Raw genomic sequence first — 19,556 nt, 5'->3', positions numbered from 1 at the left:
TATGTGTAGATTGTAAAACGAGAGTTTACTGTAAGGTTACTATATGCCCAGGTTTCCCTGGATATGGATTTTCGTTTTACAGGGTAGGAGCCTTAAACATATTAAAATAGCTATTGGTATATTAAAAATGGCTATTGCTATATTGAAGAATCTTGCATGCTGAATGATATTTTGTAGCTGTTTAAAGGTTAAGGTTAAGGTTACGTCATTGTCATCAACGGCTTTATTCATGTACAAAGTACAGTATGATGAGACCACGTTTCCCCATGTTCAAAATCTAGTAACACTGAACATCACATACAACAGGGCAAAAAGGTGCAAACACAATAAAGTGCAAAGGGTGCAATCACATTACAGTTCACAACAATTTACAATGAATAGACGGAACAATAAATGGACAGATCAGTACACAACACATACACAATACAACAGTATTTTTGAGTGCCGGATAATTAATTTATCCATGACATCTGTGACTTCCTGTAGATGAGACAGGGGTATAGGAGCATTTTAAGTATGAGGATAAACAACCTCCTTCATGGGGCAGCCTTCTTATCAATTGAGGGTATAATACCGATTAAAGAATGTTAGCCAAACCACATGTACCAATATGGTTCATTGATGTTCCCAGCTTTACTAATGCAAGTGAGAAAAACGTGCTGTAGCTCAATGGCTGGAGGAGCCCTCTTCTGGTGAATAGGTGAATTGTTGGGATGCACACTGTCAGACTATTGCTTTCCATCCATTCATCCATCTTCTATATCAATGCTGTTAGGGGCAACTGTTGTGTGACATGAAAATTTCAGAAGATTAATTTTTTCCACTTTTGAGTCCTTCAATGTCACTTCTCTCCTCCAGCATGACACCTGTCAACCAAGTTTAAACCTCCCGCAAGTCCTAAACTGGCAATGCAAGGTGACCTCTGCTACAATGCAAGGTGACTTCTGCTGCAATGAGAGGTGACCTCTGCCTTAATGTGGAGTGACCTCTGTCTCAATACGAGGTGACCTCTGCCTCAATGAGAAGTGACCTCTGCCTCAATACGAGGTGACCTCGGCCTCAATGAGAAGTGACCTCTCTCACAATACGAGGCGACCTCTGCCTTAATATGAGGTGACCTCTGCCTCAATGAGAAGTGACCTCTGTCTCAATACAAGGTGACCTCTGCCTCAATGAGAGGTGATCTCTCTCACAATACAAGGTGACCTCTGCTTCAATGAGAGGTGACCTCTCTCACAATACGAGGTGACCTCTGATTCATTGCTGCACTTCTGCTTCATCTATCAGCTCTTAATTTGTGCTTGAAAACAGTAAGGCACAACTGTTTCACCTGAGTTTTATGTGTATTTTTTTATCCACAGTTCTATCTGTCTTTTATCTTGCTTGTGGCAGCATAGCAAATAGACTATAGATCAGGGGTGGGCAATCTTATCCGCGAAGGAGCGGTGTGTATGTAGGTTTTTGGGATAACTTTTAGGTCAGTTCTTCAAACCCAGGTGTGAGGACTCTTCAGCCAATCAGTCCGCTAATTAGTGACCTAATTAGGGAGTTGCAGCGAAAACCTGCATACACACCAGCCCTTTGTGGATAAGATTGCCCACCCCTGCTATAGGTGATCCACCATTTGCTGAGACACACATCCAATCATGGGGAGGGCTTTCCTACAACCTGCTGTCTGCTTTGAGCTGGGGCTCTCGGCAGGAGTCGTTTGGGTCATGAAAACTCCCTCCACTGGAAATCCCCTGTACTGGACTTTATATACAACTGGAATGCCATGTCCCAAATGCCAGAGAGAGGGCTGCAATGAATTGGTCCTTTTACTCAACCCTTTGTTGTTGTGTGAAAACTTTAAATGTCTTATTCAGAGAAGGGGTTATTAAACCAATACATATTATTATTGTTAACTTTAATTATTTTGGCTAGTTGATGCTTATATACTTACAAGGCTAGCATACATTTTTTTATTTTAACCTTTTATATAGCAGTTTAAGTGAAATATTTATCAGAAGACTGCCTCTTGGAACACAAAATAGCAACCAATTTGGTTCACCTCTGTGGTACTCCCTGCTTTTTCTGCTAGTTAATCTTTTTTTGTAACATATTTAAGCACTCCGTATGGGCACCGTTAAGATATACATGAGAAGAATTGTTGTTGGTGCTGATATCAGTAAAACTTATAAAAGTCTACCATTGTCCAGACAGCTGAACTCCACTTGGTCCCTGAAATGGAATGTATAACTGTCATTCAGCACATTGCACAATTATCCTAGACCTCAGGAAGGAGATGATGTCATTGGTCACTGAAATGAGATACGGCATTTTCAGCCCAAGTTTCAGGCTCCTTGTAGAAACAGCAGAGCTGCCAGGGAGCTGGAGGCTTCCAGGGATCAGACTTCACTATATGCGGTAAGACTTGAGCTGCTCATTGTTAAAAATGGAACTATCAAGATGAAAACCAAGGGTTGTGAGTAGGTTCATGTGTCTATGTGTGGCTAACATTGGCTTTCAAACATTTTGTAGAGTTCATCCTGATATTCAGTCAGGATTAAGCTGTGGGTGCTTGTTGAGGTGATGAATAGTAGCTGAAAACCAACAGCATGCCCGTAATTCTTCCTTTATTTGAAGCTAGCTCCGAGCACGGTCTCCACAAAGCCAGGCTTTGACGACCAGCAAACATCTGCCCTTATTTGCAGTTGTGTGCCAGATGGCAGCCCAAAATGCCATTTCACTGAGGGCACAGCATGCCACTGATAAAATAAAACCCATAAAAGTAACACGAGCAGGTTTTAAAATAGCTGAACTGCCCGACGACATGGTAGGAGAAAAGTCTATATTTCACTGAATATGCAGGCAGGTATCAGGTTCAGGCTGGAGCGCCGCGCTTTCGTGCCGAGTGACTAAATGTGATGGATATCAGCCCCTGTGTTTCTGCTGCTAACTGCACCGACTGCAGTTAGCAGCAGAAGCCTTCAGAGCCAGTATGTCAACATGGATGGTGTTTCAGCCCAGGGTGGTATTCTGACTCCATCTCCTCCAGGTCATCATGAAGGGTACAAGACTGTGACTATATTCTTTTAGCTGAATCTGTCCTCCTGATATTGTTGTTATGTCCTAAAAACAAACAGTACAACAGCACCTAGGAGGAACAGGGCAGCTTTACAGGCAGCTCAAGGCATTTATTTAGCGGCAAAGCTAATTAAGCTGCACAAAGTCTAGAGTTTTTTTCCTCCATGAAAGTGAACAATGTAATTTCCTGCAGGTCTTTCATCAATTTCTACTTGATGAAAGACCTTTAGGGCTCCTTAAAGGGACTTAATGCGAATACAGTGTCATGTTCAAAAGGCCGTTTTAAAACTGTGAAGTATGTTGTTTTTTGTGTATATCAAGATACCAGTGGAGTTATTCATAAAAATCATGATCATATATCATATATATTGATCATATAGCTGCCTGCAAACATTGACATCCCTAATCTCATTTATGCAAAATAAACATGCCATCAGCTTGACAACAGGCTTTACTCCACTTCCATGCACTTGGCACTAATGCGGAGATCTGCTGCACTTACATGTTATTTGGCATGTTTGCTTTTATTGTTTGACTGTTTTCCCAAAGGTATTGCTTAGCTACGATTAGTCAGAAGATCCTAAACATTCAGCTGAAGTAGCCACAACTGTGCCAAGGTAGTTGGCAAATGTCTTGTTTGCTTTCTGCTACTGTACCATTATGGCTTTTGTCTCGAGCTAATCCCTGACAGTATCTGAATGATTTACAAAGCCTTTTCGTGGATATGTTACATTAGCAACTTTTTCCTTTTAGTGATACTTTCATGGTCCATTAATGATGAGTTCTAAATGTATAGCACAACAATATTAGAGAAGTGTAACCAGTTAAACTTGATTAGAAATACATTTGATCTGTACGTTACTCTAATAATAAGAAAATATATCCTTCCATTTTTCCTGACTGCTTTTTCAGTGTGGTACTAAAATCTTAACCCCGTGCCATAGCATTACTATTTATGTTGTTTCTCGCTGACATGAAGCAGAGAAAATACTGTGGATGGTCATCACCAAGAGCCCATGTTATTAGCTTTTTTCAGTGTGATTAAATGATATAGATTATCGCTTTGTATTGTTATAAATCCAGTCGAAACCCAAATATATCATGAAAATCAATATACCCAAAGCTGGCAGCGTGAACAGGCTGAGGACGCCACAAGTAAACTTTTTGTTGTTTGCTGTCCAAAAATAGATAAAAGTTTGACCACTAGATGGGGGAAAAACATTTCTTTCCACAACTGGCTAATCTTCAATGTATATCTGATTTAAGCACCCCAATAGATTAACATGCTAGCATTTTTCTGTATTTGAACCCTTATATGGGTATCATTAAAGGAAACTTAATTTTACATTTAACTCATTTATCTGACACTTTATTCCAAAGCTACTTACAATTGTGGGAGGGATTACAATGAATGTGTACTCTCTGGGATGCAACATACCCATGTAAACTGCTTTGTGGTGACTCGGCTGTGAAAGGTGCTATATAAAAGTAGATTAAATTGAATGAATGTTATTGTTGCAGCTAATTTGTTTAATTTGTGTTCATTGACCAATACTAAAACTAACGACAACAAAAAAGATAAAAAAATCCTTTAAAATATTCAATTCCTCCACTTTAGCGTGATGTTAGTGGTGGGCATTGACTGCTCGTCCATCAGCTTTTGCTACATTATCTAAAAGCATTTTACATTATCCCTGCCCAAAGCCCCCAGTGAGCAAGCCAGAGGTAACAGTGGGAAGGAAAAACTTCCTAGTAGGAAGAAACCTTGAGAGGAACCAGAAAGGGGGAGCCCGTCCTCCAGGGGCCAGGAGAGGAACTCCAAAATAGCAAAGTCGCAGTTTATGAAGTAAAATTGTGTATAGTCCAGGTATAAATGTGGAAGGTCCAGTGGAGTTACTGAAGCTGATTTCAGGGCAGGCAGGTGATGGGGTTGCTTTCGACAACACAATGTGTGTTGGGGTGTACAGGCAGGAGAGATGTCATTGGCAAGGGGGACATCACTGGCAGCTGGGCAGACAGGAGAGACATCAATGGCAGGAGGTCAGGCAGGAAAGATGTCACTGGCAGGAGGGTGGGCAGGAAAGGCATCACTGGTGGGAGGGCGGTCAGGAGATACATGTCTGGCAGCTGGGCAGACAGGAGAGACATCAATGGCAGGAGGTCGGGCAGGAAAGATGTCACTGGCAGGAGGGTGGGCAGGAAAGACGTCATTGGCAGGAGGATGGGCAGGAGATACATCACTGGCAGTAGGGCGGGCAGGAGATACATCAACTGGCAGGAGGGCGGGCAGGAAAGATGTCACTGGCAGGGGGGCAGGGAGGAGACACATAAATTGTAGGGGGGACATCACTGGCAGCGGGGCAGGCAGGAGAGTCGTCATTGGCAGCAGAGTTGATTGGGTGTCTGTATTACAGCTGGTCCCTACAGTGGAGATGATTGGGTCTCTGTATTACAGCTGGTCCCTACAGTGGAGATGATTGGGTCTCTGTATTACAGCTGGTCCCTACAGTGGAGATGAGTGAGTCTCTGTATTACAGCTGGTCCCTACAGTGGAGATGAGTGAGTCTCTGTATTACAGCTGGTCCCTACAGTGGAGATGACTGGGTCTCTGTATTACAGCTGGTCCCTACAGTGGAGATGAGTGAGTCTCTGTATTACAGCTGGTCCCTACAGTGGAGATGAGTGAGTCTCCGTATTACAGCTGGTCCCTACAGTGGAGATGAGTGAGTCTCTGTATTACAGCTGGTCCCTACAGTGGAGATGAGTGAGTCTCCGTATTACAGCTGGTCCTTACAGTGGAGATGAGTGAGTCTCTGCATTACAGCTGGTCCCTACAGTGGAGATGAGTGAGTCTCTGTATTACAGCTGGTCCCTACAGTGGAGATGAATGAGTCTCTGTATTACAGCTGGTCCCTACAGTGGAGATGAGTGAGTCTCTGTATTACAGCTAAGGCTTACAGCAGAGCCAACTCGGTATCATACCAAGTCCATAATGTGGAGCTGACTGTGTGTATTTGGCTCTCAGAACAGTTCATCCAAACTGTTTCTTTCTTATCCTGAAGTAGGTTTGTTTCTTATGCTGGCATCCTGTCACACCACCCACCCTACCCTGTAACTGGGCACACTAAGATGTGTTTCACTCTGCCATTCAAACAGCTACAGGTTCACATGTGGTTGCACGTATGTGCATCCATGGTTGCATATGCGTATGCACATATGTGGTTGCTTGTGTGTATTTGCTTCTGTGGCTGCCTGTGCATATGCACATGTATGGCCAGGTCTGGCTGTCTTAAGCAGAGTAAATTTGCTGTCTTCAACGAGTCCAATGAAAAATAAACATGGTGGGTCCAGTGAAGTGGAACATCCTCAGAAATATATCTGCAGATAACTTATATATTTATAGGTAACCTATGCCAACTTTACAATGACACGTTTAGAGAAAACCTCCTCCTGAAAATTTGACAAGAATGAAACAAAACACAAGAAGAAAGATACAGTCTGTATCGGACTGTTTATCCAGTCATTGGGTCTCCCTGTCAGGACATGTGCCAAACTGGGACTGTGAGAACCAGTGCACACTTCTTTCACTTGCCTCCCGTCGTGTGTGTTTCTTGTTCAGTTCTTTACAAATGGCAATGATCACTTCTAACCATGGAAAGATGAGCAAGAGAAGAACCTAGCTATGTATGCAAGCTGAGAAGGCCTCCGAGCTCTGGCATGTCGGAACAGCAACAGACCCAATGTCCTCAATGGAGAAAGCATTTTCAGTTTCTACCTTTGAGCACTGCTGATGTCCCATTTTAAGAAACAACAAAACTCTTGATTTTTGTTACTACTTTTTATTTACTTTTGTGACTCCAGCTGGGATAGAAGTCATTAATTCTGTTCAGCGGCAATGGGACATTCCTACAAATATAGCGTATAATGTAAAGTATGTGTGTGTCTCTGTCTACGTGTGTGAATACCGAACTGTGCACACAGATGCACCTCCCCGGGGGAAAGATGGAGAGAGCAGCCAGATGTGGCGGTCTACTATGACCCCCACAACGCCATCCCCTTCCAAGCAAAACAAGTCATGCTCTCAGTGTGCTGGGAGAGAATTTGGCCCAGGTTCACTCACAGTTTATCTTTTGTGTACCTCCCAGCACCAGTCAGTGGCCTCCGAATGGCCGAACAAAAGCTCCTGGAATGCCGATGTGGCTTTTCCGGCAGCTTCCACATGCGCCCTCTGCACAAAGTCGCTTGCCAGCATGATCTCATAGCTGTGGGCCACGGGGCCCAGCTGCCTGCTTTCTCCTCAGCCGGATATCGGGCTGTTCCATGGCACGGTGCAGACGTGGATGGGACTGAACAGCAAGGCAAGCTTTCGGCCGCATTGCCCATGAGTTTAACGGGAGTTCTTTTCGTTCCCCCCGGATGGTTTGTTTAGGAATATAAAGCAGTGACCACCTGCACTCAAAGGCAGCCAGCTGGATCTCCCTCCAGTCCATTGTGTCATTCGGATAAAATTGCTCTCTCAAAGAACGACAAATTTAAGTGACCACATAGCTTGGACTATTTAGAAGTTGATTTTTTTTTGCCACGACTGCTCCCTGTGGAAGGTCCGTGTGAACTCCTGCTGGGTTTGGCCCTGCTCACTCAGAATTCGGAAGCCTTAGGTCTTTCTCTGTGTCCCCAGGACAAAAATAAGCTCCTGCAGGAACGCACCCCATGCCTGCTTCTCTGCTACAACCTTTACATTATTTAGGGGAGACCAGGGACATCTGATGATTTTTTTTTTCATTTTCATTTTTACAAGATGAAGAAAAATAAGTTTGATGAGTTATGAAGGAAGATTACTCTTTCGAACACCTTACCCTGTAGAACAGTTGAAGGGATCCCTAACTATCTAATACACGGATGCCTGGAACCTTCAGAAATCACTGACTGGTGAGAGCAGAAATGCCGGAAGGCACTGAACTACCAGTTTAGGAGTGTCTGAAATGAACATGCCCATCTCACACAGGAAAAGGCCCCATTTAGTACAGTTCAGCACATTCCTGTCTATGTTCTTTGATTTACTCTTTTATTTAAATGTGTTGCTAATGTGGAATGAGGTGTTCCTGTAGCCTTTTGAGTTGAAATAGACAAACTGTGAATAAATGGAGTCTCCCCTATTATGAGAATATATCAAAATGCCTAATCTTTTATATTAACAATATTATGGTTTGTTTGTTGGTGAATTAATTTGAAAATACTTCACAGAATGACCAGGCAAGCCAAAACTATGAAATTTACTATTGCTTGAGCACTTAAATTAAGTTCTCAAAATGTGCTTGCCAGACAGCCTGAGGCATAATAGTGAGATTGCTTAGAAAAATATGTAAGATTGGGAACAAACTGGGCCATGGTAGATTAATGATGTAGCTCTATAAACAGTGTTTACCTGGTCATCAGCAAACCAAATAAACACTGCCATAATTTGCAGACAGATGGTCTGATTCTGATTTTGATTAGACTATTCTTGTCATCAAAAATGTGCTGCCTTCAGTTTATGATGTCTTCATTTTACTTTTCTTGTTTCAGTACTTTTTGATTGTGTCAGCCCCTCTGCAAAGCCCGAGTAAGTCTGAGAGAATTTACTGTCTTGAACGACAACATTATGCTTGGCTAATGTTGCAAAAAGGCAGCATATTCGACAAAGAAATATGAGTCTCATAAATGAAATACCAGAACAGAAGACAGAAAAAAAAGAAAATAAAAGTTAAATAAAGCACAACAAAGGCTGAAAGTTCAAAATTTTTGGGACTACACTCCTTGGAAGGTCGCCACTGACAAAAGAATCATCTCAGAACCAGTAGCTGGGAGACTAGATTCTGCATCTGATCCAGGGGAAAAGGGAACACAAGTGCTAGTAGAGATATGTTACTCCCCCACACAATGGTTTAATTATCATAGGGGGGTGGAGTTGTAAATGTTTTCCACAGCAACAACAGTGCTTTCTGTCAAAACACAGACTGATACTGGCAGCAAATGCAAGCAGAAAAGAAGATTGGAGCAAATGAAGGTTGGAGATGGGTATCATGGGGTAATGTGCCTTCGTGCCCTATAAGGGGCGTTGGAGTTAGACATGAGGGGGTAATGTGCCTTCACTCCCTATGGGGGGGGGGGGGGGGAGTTGGAGTTGGGTATCATGGGATAATGTGTCTTCACACACTGTAGGGGGGGAGGTTGGAGTTAGATATGAGGGGGTAATGTGCCTTCATTCCCTATGAGGGGGGGGGGGGAGTTGGAGTTGGGTATCATGGGATAATGTGTCTTCACACACTGTAGGGGGGGAGGTTGGAGTTAGATATGAGGGGGTAATGTGCCTTCATTCCCTATGAGGGGGGGGGGGGAGTTGGAGTTGGGTATCATGGGATAATGTGTCTTCACACACTGTAGGGGGGGAGGTTGGAGTTAGATATGAGGGGGTAATGTGCCTTCATTCCCTATGAGGGGGGGGGGGGAGTTGGAGTTGGGTATCATGGGATAATGTGTCTTCACGCACTGTAGGGGGGGGGGTTGGAGTTAGATATGAGGGGGTAATGTGCCTTCACTCCCTATGGGGGGGGGGAAGTTGGAGTTGGGTTTCATGGGATAATGTGTCTTCACGCACTGTAGGGGGGGGGGGGGGGTTGGAATTAGATATGAGGGGGTAATGTGCCTGTGGATTTTTGTCTTGTTTTGGTGACTGACTGATTTACTGTTAAAAACGAGGCTGAGTTTTGCCTAGCGAGTGGAAAAATCTCACCTTTTCTCCTTAACAACTACTGTTTTGGCTTGGAGTGCCGAGACTCTACCCATGGAGGGTTTCGGGCTGCTAGTTAATGTGCTGTGCAGTGTCCAAGCATTGCATAAGTATGGTTTGCATGTGTACTCTCGATGAACCCAGTGACTCCGTAAACCCTGGACATATGGCAAGAGAAACACACTATACCAGATAATCAACAGATTACACTAGATTAAGTTAATATTCCAAAATCTCCAAATTATGGTGCATTTCTTAATGTAGGATAGAAAAATAATTATATATGAGAGAAAGAAGGGACTTTTTGAAGTTCTGTGTTTTCTCTCTGCGGTAAGGCAAGAATTTATAAAAATAAGCCCAAAAGCTGTGTGTGATTTCCCATTCCCTGTCAGGGCCAAGATGGTCTTTGCTTTCAGGGTTCAGGTTTCAGGCTTCTGCTGATTTCAAAGTGAATGAGACGAGCTGAGCAGTGGGCATTTGTGAATGTTGGCAGCGATATCCTGTGTGGGACTGAGAGACCCTTTGTAGACCTAGATTAACATGAATGGCAGTAAAATAAATATCTTCTAGTATACAGGAGCATGAATTAACATCCGCTTCTCCTGCTATTTTTCTGGGGTGGATTCGATGTTCAGTGCACCATGTGGTGAAGTCACTTCCGATATGGCTGAAATCTATATCCAGCAAATCCAAAGCAGGCAGCAGAAATATGGTATCCTAGAGCAGCCTTCCCTTGGCCTGGCATTTCCTGGCTCAGCAGTAGCCCCTCATCCCTTGGGACAGTAATATGGGAATATGGTAAGCCCCCAATGGCAGGCTTCCTCTCTACAGGGATATGGTAAACCACTGATGAAGGGAGTCCTCTCTACAGGGATATAGTAAACCCTGGATGGCACAATGGCAGGCGTCCTCTCCAAGGGCATATGGTAAACCCCTGATAGCAGGTGTCCTCTCTATGGGGATATGGTAAACCCCCAATGGCAGGAGGCCACTGTATGGAGATACGGTAAACCCCAATGGCATGAGGCCTCTTTACCGGGATATGATAAACCCTTGATGACAGGTGTCCTCTCTCCAGGGATATGATAAAACCACAATGGCAGGCGTCCTTTCTACTGGGATATGGTAAGCCCACTATGGCATGCATCCTCTCTATGGGGATATGGTAAAACCACAGTGGCAGGCGTCCTTTCTACTGGGATATGGTAAAACCACAATGGCAGGAGTCCTTTGTACGGGAATATGGTAAACCCCCAATGGTAGATATCCTCTCTACGGGGATATGGTAAGCCCACGATGGCAGCCGTCCTCTCTACGGGGATATGGTAAACCCTCGATGGCAGACGTCTTCTCTACGGGGATATGGTAAACCCACGATGGCAGACGTCTTCTCTACGGGATATGGTAAACCCTCGATGGCAGACGTCCTCTCTACGGGGATATGGTAAACCCACGATGGCAGACGTCCTCTCTACGGGCATATGGTAAACCCCCGATGGCAGACGTCCTCTCTACGGGCATATGGTAAACCCCCGATGGCAGACGTCCTCTCTACAGGGATATGGTAAACCCCCGATGGCAGACGTCCTCCCTACGGGGATATGGTAAACCCTCGATGGCAGACGTCCTCTCTACGGGGATATGGTAAACCCCCGATGGCAGGCATCCTTTTTAATAGGACTTACCTGTATGGGGAGCTGCTCTGTTCATAACCTTTAGTCTGCAGGTAGTCTAATGAAAAGGGCTTGTTGCTCAGTCTCCTGCCAAGTCAGATTCGGAGAAAAGTAAGCAGTGGTGCCAACTTCCATTCACATGAAAACCTCCCTAAAATGTTCTAAATTTAGCTCAATGGCAGCAAGGCCATTTTGCTATGCATATTCACCACTGGCTCTGCTAGTTGACAAAATCAATGTGCAGTAACTTTCTCTGCAAATAACTGGAATTCCAACCCTCTCTAAAGGTACCCCCATGTGATTCTGCGGCATTGGCTTTCGGGACTGGTGACTTGGGGTTTTTGGAAACTCAACAACCATGCAAAGGACATATGGTGTGCACGCAGCTAGAAGCACCATCACCAGAAATGGGGATGGAAATGGTGGCAGGCCTGGACCAAGTCAGAAGTTTACAATTAATAACATTTTTTCAGAGTGGCTCAAAGTCCGGTTGAAGTAGACCACCATCCTCTTGCTCTGAGTCTCCACCCACAACAACACTGTGCTGAGTCCCACATTGCTAGTGTCTGCCTTCATGATAAATGGGAGTGCTGGCTCAGGGTATGCCAGCATTGGGGCCTTGATCAGCACAGTCCAGAGGCAGCCAACGTCAGTGGCACAATCCTCCAACCATATGAAAAACTGTCCCTTTTCACTGAGCTAGTGGAGTGGCTTGGTGGTGCTGGCAGTTTAATGAAGGCCTTCATAAACTCCCAGTAATATGAGGCTAGACCCAGGAAGGTGCAGAGTTAGGTGTCATGGCAGTGAACATGGTGAGCAGGTTTTTTTTAGGACTTTCTGAGAGTCAGCAGCATAAGAGAGCAGGTCATCCAGATAGAAGTTGCACTGCTTCCTTGGAAATGTCAGGGTCAGCACCCTGTTTTTTGTGTCTTCTCCTAGGGTTTACATCCTGTACTCCCCATTGTCAGTCTTCAGTGTTTCCTCTGCTCCCCAGATAGCTGCATAGCTCAATCCTCTGATCGCATGTTCAAACCCTGCCTCCTGTGTTTTTTGTATTTCTGTAGATTTTGTTCCCTAGGGTTTCATTTGTTTCAGTTTTCTAGTTTAGTTACTTATATTCTTGTGGCGAGAGGAATGGGATGCTACTGAATAGTACCAAAACCAATGGTACTAATGGCCACAATTCAAGCTCGACTACGCCACCCGAGGAATTACATCCAGAGAAAATTTGGTCGCCCTACCACCGAACCAAGGCACACTGGTCCGTTGACTATTAGAGCGGAGAGACGTTGTTCCAAACACAGATTTTATTAAATCTCAAACCATAAAAAAAAGATTGGTCAACCAGAACACCATAGGCCTAGAGCAAGGTTTCTCAACCCAGTCCTCGGGGACCACCAGACGGTCCACGTTTTTGCTCTCTCCCAATTGGCAGGGAATTGGGAGAGAGCAAAAACATGGACCGTCTGGTGGTCCCCGAGGACCGGGTTGAGAAACCCTGGCCTAGAGTACAGCCCAGATACCAGCAGCCACTTCTTTCCGGTCTAAGACTTGGCACTGGAGCCTAAGACAGTACAGAAGAACCCAATGGATTCACTCAGTCACACAGGTGAAAAATAACTGCAAACCAAATGTGTACTCGGCACACAAAACCCAAAAAGAAAAATTGCACTCTAAACAAACAAAATTAACCAATAAAGAATAAATAAAATAAGATACATGGCAATATGACCCACAAAAGGAAATTCACATTAATGGACACAGCAAAAATGCATATTGCCCATCCAAAACATGAAACAAAATATACCAAACAAGTAAATGTAATACAATTAAGTAACAAAAGAAAAACACACAAGCCTTTGAAAAGCGAGGGACCAATCAACCCCTCTAACACACCGGCATACGCACACACACGCTGACGCACACACCCCAGCAAAACAGTACCACGGTTAAGAACCTGCCGATAAAATCAGCCGGCTACCAGACCAGCAACAGGCTGGACAGAGTACAGCAAAACCAAGAAGGAGCGATCAAAGTGCAAAACAGTGCAAGCAACACTAAACAGCAGCAGTAGGCAGAGCAGAGCTGCCATAGGCAGAGCAGCAGTTATTCCAAGTAAGATGAAGCAGCAATCACTGCCACACCACAGCACACTGGACCCTGTGGTAATAGAGCATTAAGGTAAGGGATGATTAATTATAATATAATGCTATATATCCACATACGAACTAGGCAAGATGTTCCACTCACACCTTGGGAGAGAACCCAGCCGTATTATTCCCAGTGTCAGGCGTCCTGTCGCAGCTTGCTATACTTGCTCTGCCCAGGGGCTAAACGCACTGATGCAAAATGTCCCGACCACTAATTTGTGGATGAACTGGAAGTCCGACAATGGAAATGACCGCCGAAAAGAGTGTGGAGACCCCATAACCCTTTTAGTCTGAGCGCCCTCTCCTATTGGCGACTCACCGCCAGGAAATTAATGGTGCACAGATCTCATATTTTCCTCCTGCTACATTCTGTTTTGGTTTTTTGCTTTGCCTTAGTTCTGTTTTACCTGCTCTCATTATTTTCCCAGTTTTTAGATTCTGTTTCCTTGTTTCTTTGACAGGGAAGTGTGAATTTCACAGGCCGAATGGCATTAGCCAAAAATGCCACAGCCCTTGACCGATGGTGAACATGATGTTGGGTGGAGCATCAGGGGTAGTTCAACCTGTAGCCATTAAAGAGGTTCACTGAACTAAACCATGTTTAGCTGGAGATATGGTCCAGTGCAATGTCAATCCAGGGCAGTCCATATGAGTCCTTCCAGGTTACAGAGTTCAGGCTCTGGTAATCCACACAGAACCTGCCTATACTTGGTGAGGACCAGCCTGTGCAGTTGCAGGCAGATGGGCAGGATACCTCCAGTGTCAGTATGGTGTTGGGTAAATCTGATTAGCTTATACTCGTCATCCTTGGCTATGAAAATGTCAAGGTGTCCATCTCATAGTGTCCTCAACCAGTACTGTTGTCCCATCATCAGGCTCATGCTGCTCTCTTGCCATAGTTTGTGGACTGCCTGAACCATCTCTTGGGAGGGTTCCATCGTCATGCTGTCATTCTTATGCTGCATCAGGGGGGTTGGCTGCATATCAGGGCCTGCCAGAACAGTGTGGAGTCTGGTGATCTCTTTACCAATAATCTGCTGCTATGTTTGCTAGTTTCAAGTCTTGCTGCAATCATGCTGGAGGGTCACTGCATTGTAATGGGAAGCATGGCATGACTGGCAGTTGATGAGATGTTTCTGGTGTGGACATGATCACCTGTACACTGTCTGCTTCTATCAGAGCAACTGCAAGTGTACCTGGTGGCTGCAGTTGGTATGGAGAGCCAGATCTTCCTGCAGGCCACTGGGGTCCGCTGCGATTTCCCCAAGGGTGGCACTGTCCTACCTCTGCTGACTTGCTTGCTCTGCCCTCATGCCCTCCTCTGACGAACACTGGGGGAAGCACTACCCTAATGTCAGTGCCAGAGGGGTGTAGTCCCGCTACTTGTTGGGGGACAAGCTGAGGAGGGCTTAGATTGCTTTTTCTTCCAATGCCAGCACCTGGTGGACCACACTCTCTGCATTGCTCCTCCCATTGTGCAATGCCGCAAGGCACCCTTGAGGGAAGTAGGGCTCCAGGGGCCCCTCACCACTGGTGTGAGGAAGCCTCAGAATGGTCTTCATCCTCCCCCCCACTCTCGGCACATCATGAAGCATGCTGAATGCATGCAGTCCAAATAAGTCTTTACTAGCCAACCCCTTGGTGTCACAATGTTGTCTATTAATCTACCTATAATTGTTGATGTTTTTATCTGACACAAAATAAGTCGCCTTAAATACATACATACACAAATATATATATATATTAGTGCTGTCAAATGATTAAAATTTTTAATCAGATTAATCACAGGGTTGCTGTGGATTAATTTAGATTAATCACGATTAAATACCATTAATTTTTAATCTATATTAATCGCATTTCATTTTGCATGAGCAAACAGATTCAAGAAAAAAGGGAATACATATGCACTTAACATGTTTACTGAACATCTTGAACATGAGTCGGATGCAATCCATCTGCCACATCAAAAAGCAAGATTTTTTGCTTAGCCCGACAACTTGTCAGATTTAAGGTACTGTACCTCAGTTTAAATGGTCTTTATCTTCTTTCACTTACAATTAGCCCAAACTACCGTAAATCCGACAAATAATCCGACTAATCATGAAATCCAATTCTAGCCCGGTTAATTGCCATTGTTAGCAATATTAGTTGATAACACATTACGCGCGGTGCTTTACGTATAAAACTCCGTAGCAACACGTCGACAAATAAGTTGGATGGTATAGTGTGTGCGACCGATTTAATGAGCCACAAATGAGAAGTAGTGCTTAAACAGTATAAAACTACAACTTTCCCTTCTATTGATAAAGGGTGCAGCCATCTTTGATTCTGAACTCAAGATCCTCTGTGCTGCTCTGAGATATTTCTCAGATCTCCAAGAAATGGGAGCGCGCATCTCGTCACTTCCGGCTTCAAAACTCGGGAATCTGACTCGGAATATGAGTTCCGAGGGCAAATGGAATGCACCAAAACTGCCCAAAATGGATTGACAGAGACATTTCAGGGATTTTGAGTCATCCTGCACTACAGATGGGTTAATTGCGTTAAAAATTTAAATCAGATTAATCATGATGATGGATTAACCCGCGTTAACCCGTTAATTTTGACAGCCCTAATATATATATATTACAGTATGTCAATTTAAGACCTCTCCTACAGTATATGGACTATATTTAAAAATATTTGTCATTTGGTAAAACTTTCAAATGTATGAAGTAAAAACGGTGTTAAACTCATTGAATGTATCGAAAACTACAGCTTACTTGAGCTTTAGATAGCATAGCCCTTGGATTATGTTGCATTTATGCTTTGTTGTAATGTTTATGTGTACATATGTATGTATATCACTGTTTCCCAACCCAGTCCTCGGGGAACCCCAGACAGTCCGCGTTTTTGCTTCCTCTCAGCTCCCAGCACATCTGTACCAGGTATTCTATGTTCCTGATTAGCTGGCAGCTGTATATACAGTATATATATGGTTCCATATACACGCATAGAGAATACAGAGATATACTGGTATGGATTGTATCTATACATAATGTTGCAATCAGAAATATTCAAGCCCCCAAAGATTTTAAGGATTTATCAATTAAAGTTGTGTCAAAAAGCAAGACTCTGCTTTAGATGACATCTTTATGAGTTGAGTGAAACATAAAATCAACACATAAAATGAAAAAGTATTTGTGTGTAACAGTGTGTTTTGTTAAGTTAGCCTTGTCACAATTATTCAACCCCATACAATACTGTCGTTTTATAAAGCTTTCTGAAAATTTTTATGGCTCAAAGTGGAGTTGAAACATAATTAAGCCTTTGGGAACTCTATAATGATTCTTCATTTGCTTCAGCTATGATGCATATATAAACCCCACTCATGAAGGTATTCAAGGTGAGTTGCAATTATGGGAAAGACAATGGAGCTTCCACAAAAGCTGAGAGAGGAGATTATTTCATCACACCTGAAGGGCTTTGGGTATAAGAAGATTTCCAAAACATTTAACATTCCAAGAGTCACCATTGGGACAAGGAAGTTTAAAACTCGTGGAACAGCAAAAATACCAGGCCATTTTAAAGAGAAATGTGATGCCTTCTGTTGACAAATTGCACCTTGGTGATCATTGGACTTTTCAGCAAGACAATGATCCCAAGCACATCTCCAAATCAACCAAAGCTTATTGGAGAAAAAGATCCTGGAACATCCTGGAGTGGCCTTCTCAGTCACCAGATTTAAATCCGATTGAAAATCTTTGGTGGGATTTAAAGAAGGCAGTTGCAGCACCGAGGCCATCAAACATTACTGAGCTAGAGACTTTTGCATGTGAAGAATAGGCAAAGATTCCGATTGAGAGGTGTAAGAAGCTTGTCAGCATTTACCGAAAACGTTTGTTGGAAGTTATATAAGCTAAAGGATGCTCCACAAAGTACTAAAGCTGGGGGTTGAATAATACTGCACATGCACATGTGTTAAAAGTATTACGTTTTTCATTTGATTTTCAAAGTTAAGTAAACTTCTGTTGTCAAATTAACTCAGATATGTGTCAATAAATGTTTTTTGTTTGAATGATTTTTTTGTCATTTATTGTCTATCTTTCATCTACATTACTGTCATGTCTTTTGAGGTGAAGGGGTTGAATATTTCTGATTGCAACTGTATATACATACTATACATTTTTGACTGTGATGGAAAAACAAATCTATTGTTTTTTTTTTACTTGGAACCAGTCATGCTGGGTTATCAAAACCCATGAGCTTGCAACCAGGATTAAATTTAACCTACCTAATACAAAACAGAGGGCAGTAGCAGCATCGAGATGAGTTGTAATGTAGTCCATGCATCTTGACATGAAGATCTTCCAGTATGGTTTCTAACTTGGCAGAAGAGCAGAACTTTGTTGCCTGCTTTGCCTTTTAGAAAACATGTAATACCTACAGATATATGATGCTCTTGTGTTGATGAGCAGCTGTAATGTGGAGTTCAGTGACTGGAATGTTTATGGCATTATTTCCCTGCTTGCAACCTGTACTAACTGTTGGAATCTGATATGTAAACCCTGCCCATTTGCCCTTCACTACCAGTAATACACTGCACATTTTTAATGTGTTAAAATACGGAAGCTATCTACCATTTAGTAATAAAAAGTCAATAATCACCATTTCATGGTTGTGCTAGGGGATTACAGCACTATTAGTGGCTCATTAACATGCTATTAGCAGCCCCTAATCTATCTGAGTGCTATAAATGTTTTCCTCTGGCTTTTTAACTTGCCTTCTGTTTTTCTTCTTTGCTTTAGGTGTCGTCACACGGGGGGAGCTGTGCTGCTTCATGATACATAGTTTGGCCAAAAAAGCTTTACAGTCGTAGATGAGCATGAAGTGGCAGAAAACAGTAGCCTTGTGCTATGTGTAGCACTGTGCTCACTGAGGAGACCACGGCAGCGACAGGTCTGCCAGAAAGCAGGAATGGCTGTATGAAATAATCAGCAATGAGGTGATGTACTGTTTATATCACGCACACACACACACAACTGAAATACATGACTCACCGGGAAAACATGCCACTTGGTGTCAAGGTTTCAGAATAGCCCAATGATATGCAAAACATGGTCAGAGGACTTGAGAGAAGCTCTGTATCACAGGCACCCGGATTCCTGTCTCTCCCTTGTAGTATTATTTGTTTATAGAAGTCGGATGTATAAAAATGCTTTTACAGTGATATTAGGATTATGAGCAATAAAAATGATGTGGTAGTTATGGGTGATTTTAATCTACCGGGGATACAGTGGGACATTGTTGCTGGCTCTTCTGAAAATGAACTTGAGATGGTGGAATTAGTACAGGATTGTTTTTTTACTCAGTTTGTTAACACCCCTACCAGGGGAGATGCCATTCTTGATCTTGTTTTGTCTAATAACCAGGACAGGATTGGTAAATTAGATGTTTTAGAACCACTTGACAGTAGCGATCATAACATGGTTAAATTTGAGGTTAAGTTTAGTGCCCGAAGAGCAAAGTCCAAATCAAAAATATATAATGTTAGGAAGGCTAACTTCAATTGTATGAGATTAAAACTAGAAACCGTGAACTGGATGGAGTTAAATAACAAAACTGTTGAAGAGGCATGGGAATTTTTTAAAAGCACGTTATTGCAAGTACAAGAGGACTTCATACCTGTTTCTAGCAAAAATAAATCTAGGAAATTGCAACCTAGGTGGTTTAATAGGGACATAAAGTATAAAGTAAGGAGGAAAAGGGCTTTGTTCCAGAGATGGAAAATAACTGATGATGACATAATAAAGCAAGAGTATCTAAATCTACAGGCTGAATTAAAAAATGACATTAGACGAGCTAAAAGGAATGTCGAAAGGAAGATCGCATTGGAGGCTAAGGATGACGTTAAAAGTT

General features: G+C 43.2%; 1 long non-coding RNA gene across 3 annotated transcripts in view; it reads left to right on the top strand.

Moving 5' to 3' along the window:
• Positions 1–2,313: 2,313 nt before the first annotated feature.
• LOC140587014 (uncharacterized) overlaps positions 2,314–19,556 on the top strand; it is a 29,957-nt gene continuing 12,714 nt past the window's right edge. For 2 of the 3 annotated variants that reach the window (XR_011988777.1, XR_011988775.1), the window contains exons 1-2: positions 2,314–2,406; positions 18,446–18,642. This is a non-coding gene — a long non-coding RNA (uncharacterized lncRNA). Of the gene's footprint in view, positions 2,407–16,520; positions 16,586–18,445; positions 18,643–19,556 lie in introns of all 3 variants that reach the window. The other variant, XR_011988776.1, reaches the window with a different exon arrangement.

This window comes from Paramormyrops kingsleyae, unplaced genomic scaffold, assembly GCF_048594095.1.
Source record: "Paramormyrops kingsleyae isolate MSU_618 unplaced genomic scaffold, PKINGS_0.4 ups125, whole genome shotgun sequence".
Lineage (NCBI taxonomy): Eukaryota > Metazoa > Chordata > Actinopteri > Osteoglossiformes > Mormyridae > Paramormyrops > Paramormyrops kingsleyae.
The sequence above is the reverse complement of the archived record's forward strand: the minus strand, read 5'-3'. Positions and strand labels throughout refer to the sequence as shown.